The sequence below is a fragment of the Apium graveolens genome, chromosome 4, assembly GCF_009905375.1.
Source record: "Apium graveolens cultivar Ventura chromosome 4, ASM990537v1, whole genome shotgun sequence".
NCBI classification, from domain to species: Eukaryota; Viridiplantae; Streptophyta; class Magnoliopsida; order Apiales; family Apiaceae; genus Apium; species Apium graveolens.
This window is the reverse complement of record NC_133650.1, coordinates 154,751,007-154,765,513: the sequence shown is the minus strand read 5'-3', so window position 1 is coordinate 154,765,513 and position 14,507 is coordinate 154,751,007.

The window sequence follows — 14,507 nt, the reverse complement described above, 5'->3', positions numbered from 1 at the left end:
CTTTGTCAATTTTTTGAGCACTAGGGCAGATGACAGATTCCTTATCCTTCATTTTGTCCCTTCTCACTTGGATTCTCTTCATAACAACTTTGTGTATTTCTCTCAACATTGTTATAATTGGCAATTCTCTGTATTTCCTTATACTGCTATTGAACACCTCACAGTGATTGTTTACAAACATATCACTGCAAGGTGTGGTTCTAAAAGCAGACCTAGACCACTGACCTATAGGTTTATCCATCAACCATTCATAACAAGGCTTTGAAACCTAGGAAATATTACTATAGGAAGAAATTAGGGATTAAGAACTAGGTGTGTTAAATTTGAAGTTATGAAAGAATACATACCTCTTTCATCTTCTCCATATGCAGTTTAAATTCCCAATTCGTATATTAGGCCCTTAATCAACTATAGAAGGGGGTGAATATAGTTAATACAATCGATTCGACAAAGCTTCAACAGAATCAATAATTTTTATATTACTTGATAAAAACTTATTACAAACGTACCCTTTCGAAAGGATGAACAAATATCCTTGAGAGCTGCTAGGTTATGTGAAAGATATAATAATGTCACAGTGCATATAACATGAACATAATCTGTGCTTTATATAAAGTACAGCTACACAATGTATAAAGAATCCTATTCTATTAACAACAAGAAAACCTATACAATGCTTTTGAGATAAAGTCATTCACCGCCTCAAGTTCCTGTTTCCTTTTCCTTATCAAAGATCAACAGATGTGATAAATACTGATTACATCATCCGTTGACATCATCATCCGTCGATATCCTTATTCGCCGATATCATCACCCGTTGATATCATCATCCCTTGATGTCATCATCATCCGTTGATATAAGTTCTGATGTAAACTTCTGATAGTTTTTGCTTGATATCATCAATTGCTCCCAACAATCTCCCCCAACTTGTTTATTATGGAAATATGGAAAAGTTTCAATTGATGATGTCAAAACTATCTAAATACAGGAATCAAGTATGCATATTCAATCTTGCTTCAGTGAATATCAGACTTTACTCTTCTTCCTGAACTGCTTCTTTAACTTGAGCAATGTCAGCGGTTAATTCCAATTCTTCAGCTCAGAAAGCTCCATAAATCTTCCTTCTTTGGTGAGCTTGGATGATTTCTTCTTCTTCATATTTTTCTTCAGTATCATAAGCTTGAACTATTGTATAGATTGGATCTATCTGTATTTGAGATTTAGTTTCCTTAGATACTGTTTTCTTCTTTGCAACAGCTTTGGCTTTAGACTTTGAAATCTTTGACTTCTCTCCTATCTTCTCTTTTCCTTTAAGCTTCATGTCAGCAGTTACAGTAAATTGTGATATGGGATATTCTACCTGACTGATTTCCCTTATAACTATACCCTGGTTGGTCTGTTAAAAAATCATCTTCATAAAGTACTTGAGAAACAACAGCAATATCAGCACTTCATGGAATTCTTGAAGTCTTCCTCCATTTGCCTTATCTGTTCAAGATCAACTCCAGGATTTTCTCTTGTAAATATTCTTCTACTCACCTCAGAGTCAAATAATTGAATCTTTGGATCCTTATAGAACATAGTTGTCTTTCTTCCTTTAACTTTCAGAGTTTGAAGAAATCGACTTGTTTCAGCACAAACTTCTATATCCAGAATACCTTGGTCTTCATTAGCAGCAGTTGTGACTTGTAAAGATTTTTGCATTTCTGTAGTCACAATGAAATCTTCTACTCTTCTTTCATTCCTCTTACTCTCTCCACCTTGTCTAGATTGAAATCTAGTGATTGCTTTTGATGAATCACTAACTCCAACTAGCTCTTCACTTCTTCTCCTTTCACTATCCTTTTGTCCCCCCTTATTACCTCCATCAGGATTTTCATCATCAGTACTTGTCAATGTCAGCTGTTTGCATTTAGATTTAACAATTTTCTCCCCCTTTTTGGCATTATCACCAAGCAGTAGAGAAAGAATCAGCTCCATTGAATTTTGTACTTCTATAAGTTGAGCAGACATTTGAGCTTGTTTAGCTTCCAATCTAGCTTGACTGGCTTCAATTGCAGTTTGTCTGACAACTATGGTGCAATTTATTTCTGAATTTCCCGATGAGTAGTCAGCTTTGAAGCAATCAATGATTCTTTGATCTGATTAATTTGAGAAGTAGTTGCTTCTTGAGCCTTATGTAGTGATCTGACAACTAAAGTTGATGCTTTCAGATGATTCAGCATATCAGGATCTTTAATATTCTGTTCTTCTTGTTAAATATATTTGAGATGTCATGTCTAATATGAGTTGTATTTAGTTTTCAGAACTTAACAACAGGACAAATCAGGACTTATTGAAATCAGGACTTACTGAAGTCAGAGCTTAATATCAGAACTTAAGGTCATATCAGAACTTAAGTGTGGGAAGACTCTCAGTTAAGGAATGAAGCTGATTTACAAGAGAAGTTCGAGACTAAAACAATAGAAGATATGCATGGAAAGAGTTAGAAGACTAGAAGACTTGTAGAAGATATCTAATTAATATATTTTAGGAGACAAAATTATATTCCATATCAATTAGAAGTTATCTTGTAACTGTGTACTATATAAACACAAATTTAGGGTTTACACTATATGTGTTATCATTATCGAGAAGATTATACATTGTAACCTAGCAGCTCTTAGTGATATTTGTTCATCATTGAGAGAGAACAATAGTTCATATTGTAACAGAGTTTATTGAATATACTTGATCTTTGTTACATACTTGTGTTAAATCGATTTGATTCTATAAACACTGTATTCAACCCCCTTCTACAGTGTTGTGTGACCTAACAATTGGTATCAGAGCTTTTCTGTTAACACACATACAATAAAGATCCAAACAATCATGTCTGAAGAAACACAAACCCCAACTAAGCCCACCAAAACTCAAGAAACTCAAAATACCCAAACCCACAGTCGATATGAGACTATTAGGGTTCCCATACTGAGATCTTCTGAGTATCCCATATGGAAAGTGAAGAGGGCTATGTCTCTGGAAGCTATAGATCCAGAATACCTTGATAGGATTAATGAAGGACCATATAAGCCTACCAAGCTCTCTATTGCAGTTGCAGATCAACCAGCAAAGTCCATACCAAAGGAGAAAGGTGATTACACAACTAATGACATCTCATCTATTGCCAAGGATGCAAGGGTAAGGCATTTACTGCATAGTGCCATTGATAATGTCATGTCAAACAGGGTAATTCATTGCAAGACTGCAAATGAGATACAGGATGCTTTGGAGACAAGATGCCAGGGAACTGATGCAATCAAGAAGAACAGGAGGACTATACTCACTCAAGAGTATGAGCACTTTGACTCAAAAGCTGATGAGTCATTAACTGACTTATATGACAGGTTTGTCAAACTCTTGAATGATCTGGCACTGGTGGACAAGGAATATGATCTTGAAGATTCAAATCTAAAATTCCTTTTAGCTCTTCCTGAAAATTGGGATTTGAAGTCTACTACCATAAGAGACAACTATGACCTTACTGAAACTACTCTTGATGAAATTTATGGTATGCTCAAGACTTATGAACTTGAGATGGGTCAAAGGAGCAAGAGGCATGGAAGAAAGTCAAGCACAGTTGCTCTTAAAGCTGAGGAGGAATCTCCTAAAGTGGTTGTCTCAAAAAGGGGCAAAGGAAAGGCTCTCATCATAAAGTCTAATTCAGAGTCATCATATTCTGATGATGATGATTCAGAAACTGAAAGTTTACCTGAAATGGATGTTGATGAAGAGATGATGAAACTGTGTGCTCTTATGGTGAAGGGTATCACAAAGATAGCCTACAGGAAATTCAGAAAAGGCAAGAAGTTTTCCAGGAAAAGTGGAAGTTCTGATAAGAAAGGGTTCAGAAAGTCTGAAGGCAAAGGAGGAAAGTCTGACAGAGGAGACAACTCAAATGTCAAATGCTACAATTATGGTGAAAGAGGCCACATATCTCCTGACTGCAAGAAAGGAAAAAGTGACAAAGGCAAGGCACTTGTCACAAAGAAGAAAAGCTAGATAGAAACTTCAGATTCTGAACATGAGGTGAACTATGCCTTGATGGAAAATGTTGAAAGCAGTACTGAAACTGCTGAATTGAAGGTACCTCAAACAACTTATGCTTTTCATACTGATGATATTACTAAGTTGCGATTATATCTTAAAACCATGTTCATTAGTTATAAAGATCAGACTTTAACATGTGAAAGATTAACATCTGAAAATCTTGCTTTTAAAAAGAGAAATGACTATTTAGAAAAGGAGTTAGTTTTTCTTCATCAAACTAAGAAAGAAAGGGATGATGCTTTGTATGTTAGAGATGAAGTGCTAAAATTGAATGAATCTCTAAAAGCTGACTTAGAAAAGGAAAAAGAGATCATCAAAACTTGGACTAACTCTGGCAGAACAACTCAGAATTTACTAAGTAGTGGAAACTGGAAAGAGGGCTTAGGTTATGGAGATGATAAAAGTGAGAAAAGAACTGAACAAATTGAGCCAATTGTTGTTAAACAGACTGCTAAGCCAAAGGTAAATTTTGTTAAGTTTGTAGCAGAAACTGTAAAGTCTGATTCTGAAAAGATGAAAGAGTCTAGGACAGAAGTCAAAGAAAAGTCAACTTCTGACAAATTAAAACAGAATAAACCAGCTGAAGTAAACATAGGCTTAATGACAAAGAAGCAGCTTAAGTATAAGCTGAAAGAGATTAGAAATGTGAACAAGGTAAAAGAAGTTAGGAAAAATAGAAATAGAAAGGAAGGTGTGAATAAAAGCAATAATTATATGCATGTTCCTAATGCTCCTAGAAAGAAATGTTATAACTATGGAAACTCTAACAATCTTGCTTCTTTTTGCAGGAAAAATAAAGATATAAACTCTTTATCTCCTAAATCAGGAGTTAAGAGTCAGTCTGTTAGGGTTAAACCACAAAATCCTTATTTTCATTGTGGTAATTTATGGCATTCCATTTATACTTGTAAGGAATATCATAGTTTGTACTATGATTATTATCAAATAAAACCTTCTTTGAAGAAAGTTAGTATTATTCCTTCTAGTGTAAAGTCTGATGCAAAGTCTGATATAAAGTCTGATAAACAGTATGTTAGCATAAGCTCTGAAATTAAATCCGCTGCAAATTCTAACAAACTTAAAAAGGCCAAAGGATCCAAGCAAGTCTGGGTCCTTAAAACTAACCAATAGTGGTCTTTGTGATTGCAGGGAAACAGGAAAAATATCCTAGTGCTAGACAGTGGATGTTCAGGACATATGACTGGAAATAAAGCCCTGCTATCAGACTTTGTGGAGAAAGCTGGCCCAGGAGTTTCTTATAGAGGTGGCACATGGGAAAAACTCTAGGATATGGCAATATCAATCTTGGGAATGTCATCATTGAAACAGTAGCTCTTGTCTCAGGACTTAAACATAATCTGCTAAGTGTGAGTCAAATCTTTGACAGAGGTTATCATGTGGATTTTTTAAAGAACACTGTGAAGTTGTAAGCAATTCTACAGGGAAAGTGGTTCTGAAAGGTTATAGGCATGGTAACATTTATGAAGCCAGACTTTCAACAAGTACTGATGGTTCTGCAATCTGTCTGTTGAGTAGAGTATCAATTGAAGAAAGCTGAATTGGCATAAAAGACTCTCTCATTTAAATTTTAACAATATAAATGAGCTAGTAAGGAAAGATCTTGTGAGAGGACTGCCAAAATCAGTATTTGCTCCTGATGGCCTTTGTGATTCATGTCAAAAGGCAAAACAAAGAAAATCTTCATTCAAGAGCAAAACTGAATCCTCAATTCTTGAGCCTTATCAGCTACTGCATGTTGATCTATTTGGTCCAGTCAATGTCATGTCTATTTCAAAGAAGAAATATGCCATGGTTATTGTGGATGAGTTCACAAGGTACACTTGGGTGTATTTCTTGCACAAGAAGAATGAGACTGCATCTACTCCAACTGATCATGTCAGACAGCTGGATAAATTGGTCAAAGATTCTGTCAAGATTATATGAAGTGATAATGGCACTGAGTTCAAGAATTCAATCATGGAAGAGTTCTGCAAAGAGCATGGAATAAAGCACGAATTTTCTGTACCTGGAACTCCATGGCAAAATGGAGTTGTAGAAAGAAAGAACAGGACACTCATTGAAGCTGCACGAACTATGCTTGATGAAGCAAAGCTACCAACCTAATTTTGGGCTGAAGCTGTGCAGACTGCTTGTTTTACACATAATACTACACTCATAAACAAGCATGGAAAAACACCATATGAGATGGTGAAGAAAAAGAAGCCAAATCTGAAATACTTTCATGTATTTAGATGTAAGTATTTTGTTCTTAAGACTCATCCTGAACAATTGTCAAAATTTGATCTAAAAGCTGATGAAGGAATTTTTGTTGGATATTTACTTTCCACAAAAGCCTTCAGAGTCTACAATTTAAGAACAAGGGTTGTCATGGAATCTATCAATATATCTTTTAATGATAAGAAGATTACTGGACTTGAAGATTTCAATGATCATGATCAGCTGAGATTTGAAAATGAAGATTTAAATTCTGATTCTGTAAATTCCGATGACTTAAATCCTGATCATGTAAGTTCTGACGGGTTAAGTTCTGATGTCATTGAAACTGTGGTAACTAATCCAAGGGAAAATGCACCTGTCCAGGGGGAGCAAGCTGAAGATCCTACCATAACTCAAAGCAAGGCTGGTTTCCAAAGGCTACTATCAACAGGGTGGTATTGATTATGACGAAACATTTGCACCAGTTGCTAGATTGGAAGCCATAAGAATCTTTTTGGCTTATGCTGCTCACAAAAAGTTCAAAGTCTTTCAAATGGATGTGAAAAGTGCTTTTCTCAATGAAGAATTGGAAGAAGAGGTATGTGTTGAACAACCTCCAGGCTTTGTAGATTCAAAATTTCTAAATCATGTCTATTGGCTTGATAAAGCACTTTATGGCCTTAAGCAAGCTCCAAGAGCATGGTATGAGACTTTAGCTCAATTTCTTCTGGAAAGTGGATTTCACAGAGGTACAATTAATAAAATACTGTTCTACCTCAACCATGGAATGGACTTACTTTTGGTACAGATATATGTTGATGATATCATATTTGGTTCTACAAATGCCAAACTATGTGAAAGGTTTGCAAATCTAGTGCAGTCAAGATATCAAATGAGTATGATGGGAGAACTTAGCTATTTTCTGGGACTTCAAGTCAAGCAAAATGAAGAAAGTACTTTTATCAATCAATCCAAGTACACCGGAAATTTACTAAAGAAATTTGGAATGCAAGACTGTTTAACTGCATCCACTCCCATGGCCACTGCAACCAAGTTAGATAAAGATATTGGTTCATCATAAGATATTACTAACTATAGAGGTATGATTGGCTCTTTACTCTATTTAACTGCATGTAGACCTAATATCATGTATGCTACATATCTTTGTGCAAGATTTCAGGCTGATCCAAGAGAACCTCATCTAATAGTTGTGAAAAGAATTTTCAAGTACCTCAAGGGTACAACTGATCTAGGATTGTGGTATCCTAGAGAATCAGATTTTAAGCTAATAGGTTACTCAGATGCAGATTTTGCAGGATGCAAAATAGACAGGAAAAGCACTAGTGGAAGCTGCCAATTTCTTGGAGGCAGATTGGTTTCTTGGTTTAGCAAGAAATAGAAATCAATTTCCACATCAACTGCAGAAGCAAAATATATTATTGCAGGAAGCTGTTGTGCACAGATTCTTTGGATGAAGAATCAATTACTGGACTATGGGTTAGAATTTTCTAAGATACCTATTTACTGTGATAATCAAAGTGCTATTGCTATGACTGGTAATCCAGTTCAACACTCAATGACAAAGCACATCAGCATTAGGTACCATTTCATAAGGGAACATGTGATGGAAGGTACAGTGTAATTACATTTTGTTCCAACAGATCAACAACTAGTAGATATCTTCACAAAACCACTATGTGAAGCTACTTTTACAAGACTGGTAAATGAACTTGGAATGGTTTCAGGTTCTTTTTCTAAATCTGCTTAGTTTTTGTTCTCATGCATCAGACTTTTGATCAGTGTTTACAGATTGTCTTATCTTCATGTAATCGGTGCTTAAATTGTAATACATTAAATACTGATTGTTATCTGATGTGGAACTATATACTCTGATAGTGTTTTGAATGTTCTGTGACTATTAAATCCAATGAGGATTACTGTGCTGGATGCTGACCTAGTAGTCTTTAACATACTAGAAATCCCATGTTTGAATTAGTTATTTATGTGGAAATTCATTAATACAAGCAAATTCTGATGTTGAACTTAGTCAAATTTACTTTGTGTATCTTATTACTAAGTCATAAACTAGATTCTTGCTTCTTATCTGTCAAATTCTGATGTCAGTAAATCTTAAAGATGAACCACATGCTTGATAAGCCTCACTAATCTGAAGAAAAGAAAAGAAAAGAAAATTGAAGTCATGTACTCCTTTGAGATCTAGAGTAAATATGTGGAAGGGAAGATCCAAGTGCATTGCTGGTATTAAGTTATATGCATTAGAAAAGCAAATAAATTTTTCTTGGTGACTTTTCACATTCTCTGAATACTGGAGAAATACTCTGATAATAGCATAAATTCTGATAGCAATTGTGACTCACTTACACTGAGAAGCCACTGTAAAAAGGAATTTCAAAAGATGCATAAAATGAGCACAAACAGTTGAGATGGATTCTTGCATAAATTTGTTCTATAGTAGACTTCATAATTAATGACAGATTTTAAGCACTTTTCTTAGTTATGCCTTATTTCTAATATGTACTGAAGTTTATCAGACTTTAATCCTTATCTGATATTTTGCTGAATGCACACACTATCACTCCATATGAATGATGAAAATTACTGTGGTGATTAAGTTGTTTTTGACAAACAGTTAAGTGTCATTTGCATAAATGCTGAGGACAAGTTATGATGGAAGTTCTGATGCTTAAACTCTGAAGAAACAAGTCAGTATTTGTATGAAGAATCACAGAAACAAACATTCACTTTTTGAGTACAAAAGCCATGTTCTGATGACCGTTAAAATCTGATAATAGTCAAGTTCTGATATTAAATCCTGATACAAACTCTGATGCTTATGTGGCATTATTAATTTACTTAATTTATTTGTGGTAAATACTGTAACGGTCATATTTTATCAGAATATAATTAGGTGAGATAAAAATAGTCATAATCATTTAGTAAATGAGAAGCGTGTTTTCCTTGAAATACTGCATGTGCATATTTATTACTGCTTAATACCCGTGCCTACTAATAATGTTTTGACTAATGATATGCTACCAGGTGTCTAAAATCTGTTCTGCTTCAATCATAACAGTTGTCAAAAAGAGAGTATATATATGGGAGTTAAACGATTTTATAATCTTTTACCTACTTTTCTTTCTCTAATCTCTCTTATTCTCTCTCTCACTAATATTCTCTGAAGCTATTTTCTTACAGGACTTTTATCAAAGACCTTGTGCACACTCTATTTTCTCACTTATTTCTTCCAGAAATGGCACCCAAAGACATCATTTTCAATGGAGCTAAGTTTGTTCCTAGCAACTACTCAGCTATTCTCTCTAAGGATGAAGCTCCATCAGAACTTCACTTTATCAAAGACTTTTTGTCTCGAAGTGAAATAGGCTATGCTTTGACTCAACCTGAAGCAATCTCAGGGACTTAGGTACTGGAGTTCTGGAGGTCAGGAATTTATGATGATGGTGGTGCTAATGGGTCCCCAAGTATTATCTTTACTACAGGGGATGATGAGCATGTGGTGATTGTGGCTACAGTTCATGAAGCACTACAATTGCCAGAGAACTGCACTTATTCAACAGTTGAGGAGCCAACTCTTCAACAGCTAATGGCCAATCTGGGCTATGAAAAAACTTTAGCAAAGCTTGGACAGTTGAAGAGACCCAACATAAGGAGGGAATGGAGTTTCTTCTTTGACTACATCACCAGAACTTTTGCAAACAAAAGTTCAAACTTTGATGCAATTCCTATCATAAGTCAGCAAATTGGGTATGCTCTGATTACTCAATCTCATTTTGATTATGCTAATACTGTACTAGGATTCATAGGTGATAGGATGACAGAAGATAGGAATACAGTCTATTTTGCTAGATTCTGTCAACTTATCTACAGTTTCTGTTGCTCTGATGCACCCCAATTAACAAGTGAGTTAATTTCACCATTTAAACTTGCTAAGAGAGCATTTACTGACTTATTATCTGCTGATAATAAGAAAACTGTTCTAAGACCCCTCCAAATTCCACAATCAGTCAAACATTTTTTAGTAAACTCTGACCCAGCCACATACACTGCTAAATATCCTGATGTCTAACCAACCCAACCTCCATCAGCACCTCCAAACACTATAAAACCAACCACCTCTCAAACTCAACCAACTCAACCTACCATCAGAACATACTTCCAACCAGCTCAATCCTCACAACAACAACAACCATCAGCACCTACCATCAGACCTTCATCTTCCAGGCCTAAGAGAGCAAAGTCTGTTCCTCAACCTCTACCAAAGAGAAGGAAGATGATTTTAAGGGATGAGTCAGATGATGAAGACGCACAGGTTCATGCATCAGAACCTGTGACTTTTAAAGCTGAAAATGTGGTTTTTCAGAAAGAAGCTGAAGGGTCAACCCATCAGAATTTAGATGAAGCTGAGGGTTCAGGTACTTTGAAAAGGAAAAGAACTGTCAGTTCTGATGATCAAACAACTCCTTCACTATCAAGGAGATTAAAGAAAATGAGGGCAATAAGGCACATGGCTAAGCCTCCATCATAGAATACTAAAGAAGCTGAGGAAGGGGATCAGGAATCTCTGATCTCACAGCTAATTGTAATTGAAGCTTTGCCATCTCCAACTCAAGCTCAAGACACTGCTCAAGACACTGCTCAAGATACTGTGCTCGCACCTCCTGTCTCTCCTATTCATGACAAAGCTACAGATAATGTTGAAGAACAAGTTGCAAGTTCTGAAATAGATATTCACAATTTGAATATACCAAATGTTCTATATCTGGAAGCTCCAACACCAGCAGCTCAGCCATCTACAGTCAATTCTCCAATCTTAAATGCTGAGACACCAACAACACCAATTCTGGAGATAAATTCTGATGATCAGAATTTAGATGAAGTTGTTCCAGAATCTCCAGTTGCCTCACATACTCTAGTACTTTCAGAAGATAATGAGTCTTCTTCAAGTTCTGGGGACAGTGTTTCTGTTGATACTCCAGCTCCCATTCTAGGAAAGGAGGCACTTCTTGAGAAATTTGTTGAGCAAGCTGTACCTATTCCTTGGGAAGATACTCACAGAGGTGTGGAGTGGACCAAGAAGTGGAATGACACTGATTTCATTCCAAGCTCCAAAGTACTGACATACCATATTGGAAAAGCTGATGAGTTGCTCACTAATTCTGATTTCAAGACACAACTCAAAGTCACAGCTCTGTCTACCAAAAATCTTCAAGGTCTACACTCTGCTACTCATGAAAAGGTTGACAAACTTCTTGAAAAGGCTGAAAAGCTGGATATGGAGACTAAGCTTGATAAAAAGAGGTTTATCAGACCTATTTCTGAGAAAGTTGAAGCCATTAAGAAGATTCAAGAACAACAACATGCCCAAATCACCGAGGTCCTGCAGAATCAAGCTTCTCAAAAAGCTCAATTGGATGAAATCCAATCTTCAGTTGAACTTCTTCTCTCTCTCCTACTACTTGATTATGCCAAAAAGGGGGAGAAGGTAAGTAAGTCCAAATGCTCAATCACTCAGATACTGAAGAAGAAGGATGACAAATGTGATAACTAGGGAAACTCTGATAAGAGTTGAGGACATGGAAAAGAGCAAAGCAGCAAGGTTTCTTCTAGGAAACTAATTACCGATGTAAGCAAATCTTCTACTCAAAAGAAGACAAGTTCTGAAGATGCTCAAACTCAAAATCTGATAGCAAGTGCTGATAATCAAAATCTGATATCAAGTTCTGATGAGCAAAGTCTGATGACAAAGCCTGATGTTCTGATTCAAGGTGGAAGTCAAGACTCTCAGAAGTTTATGCAAACTCTGAAGCTCAAGGGAAAGCAGACAACTGTCTACTACAAAGATCCCAAGATTCAGACACTTGATGAAGAGATTGCTTGAAGATTATTTCTGAAGCATAATCCTGGAATGGATTTAGAAAATCTCAAGGAGGAAGAAGCTAGATTTAAAGCTGAAAAGACAAGTCTAAAGCCAAAAGCTTCTGTTGCAAAGAAACCTCCAAGGCCTAAGGAAAAAAGCATTGTGATCAAGGAGAAGTCAAAGACTGAGGCATCAAAGACCAAGACTAGATCACAGATTGAGATTGATCCCAAAGACAAAGGGAAGATGAAACTGTCCAAACTCTGAAAAAAAGGAAGATTTCTGAAGAATCAAAGACAACCTCTGACAAGGCTCAAGTTGTTCAGAGTGAAGAACAGCAAGAAACAACAAGTTCTGATAAAGTCATCAAGACATCAACCTCTGACATAGCTCAAGTTGATTTAGACAAGATAAAAGTAGCTAACAAAAAGAAACTTCTATGGAAAAATGTCAAACCATCAGATCCAAAGAAAAGCCAATTACTGTCTGATTTCATGACTATTGGGTTTAATGCTAGAGAACCAAGAGACAGGGCTGGACTAGGTTCCGATGAAGCTAAAATCAAGACATGAGTTGAAGTTGAACTAGAGATCTATTTCTATTGACTGACAGACCTCTTGAAGATGTTACACAGAAATACCTTGATAAGGTTATCTCTGTTCAAGTGGTACTTGATGCTCATGACAAGCATAATGTCAAAGAAAATCTGATTCTATTTCTTGAAGATGGAAGGACATATCAGATGTCAGAATCAGATGTGCTAAACAAATCACAGAAAGAACTTCAATTCTTTCATTACCTTTTACAGGTAAAGTCTGATATTACCAGGAGATGGTCAAATTTCATATTGAAGACCATAAGAGATAAAGCTAGAATTTCTGGTTCAAGGGTTACATAATTCATTCCTAATATTGTTGAAGATGATGGAAGTGAAATTCCAATGAAGAAGGATTCTGCTAAGCTTAAAGTGATACTGAAAGAGAAATGTCTATGCTACAATGAAGATTCTTCTCATCCAAGGGTAATAAGACTGGATGATGGTTTAGAAAGAAACCATATCTCTGCTTTAAGGACTGCAATCTACCAGATTGGAAGTCAGAATGAAGAGATGAAGCAAGTCAAGACTACACTATCTCAAGTCCTAAGGATTAAAGAAGAAAATCTGATATCAAACTTTGTCAAGAATCACTTTGGATTCATATTGACTTAGTGATATTGGTAAAAGCTACAAGGACTGTAAGTTTTTGTTAGTTATCTAGTTAAACTCTTATTTACATTTGTACTTAAATGTTTTTGACATCATCAAATCTATTAACTTGTATATTTTGCATAATTTACAAGTTAGGGGAGATTGTAAGATATATTTGAGATGTCATGTCTAATATGAGTTTTTTTAATTTTCAGAACTTAACAACAGGACAAATCAGGACTTACTAAAATCAGGACTTACTGAAGTCAGAGCTTAATACCAGAACTTAAGGTCAGATCAGAACTTAAGTGCGGGAAGACTTTCGGTTAAGGAATGAAGCTGATTTACAGGTGAAGATCGAGACTAAAATAATAGAAGATATGCATGGAAAGAGTTAGAAGACTAGAAGACTAGAAGACTAGAAGACTTGTAGAAGATATCTAATTGATATATTTTAGGAGACAGAATTATATTCCATATAAATTAGAAGTTATCTTGTAACTGTGTACTATATAAACACAGACTTAGGGTTTACACTATATGTGTTATCATTATCGAGAAGATTATACGTTTTAACCTAGCAGCTCTTAGTGATATTTGTTCATCACTAAGAGAGAACAGCAGTTCATATTATAACAGAGTTTATTGAATAGACTTGATCTTTGTTACATACTTGTGTTAAATCAATTTGATTGTATAAACACTGTATTCAACCCCCTTCTACAGTGTTGTGTGACCTAACACTGCTATTTCCAGATGTGCAACAACTTGTGTTCTGGAAATAAAATATGTATCATCTTTCCAATGAGCATTCCAGAGATTATCAAAATAATCCATTTCTTTCATAGCGTCTAACTCTTTCATTTTTTGTTGTCTCACATGCATAGGCATATCTTCAGGGAAGAAAAGATCATCCTCAGGATCTATAATAGCATTAGAAACATTAGCTTCTTCACCATCAATAGATTCTTCAATAGCAATTGGATTTTGCACTAATTGCTGAACTTCATCACCAGCTTCAGCATGTAGAATAGAATTAGAAATTGGTGCAGTACGTGATCCAGCAGCCTCAGAAGCTTCCACACCTTCAGCAGTTAACTCCACATCTTCAAGTA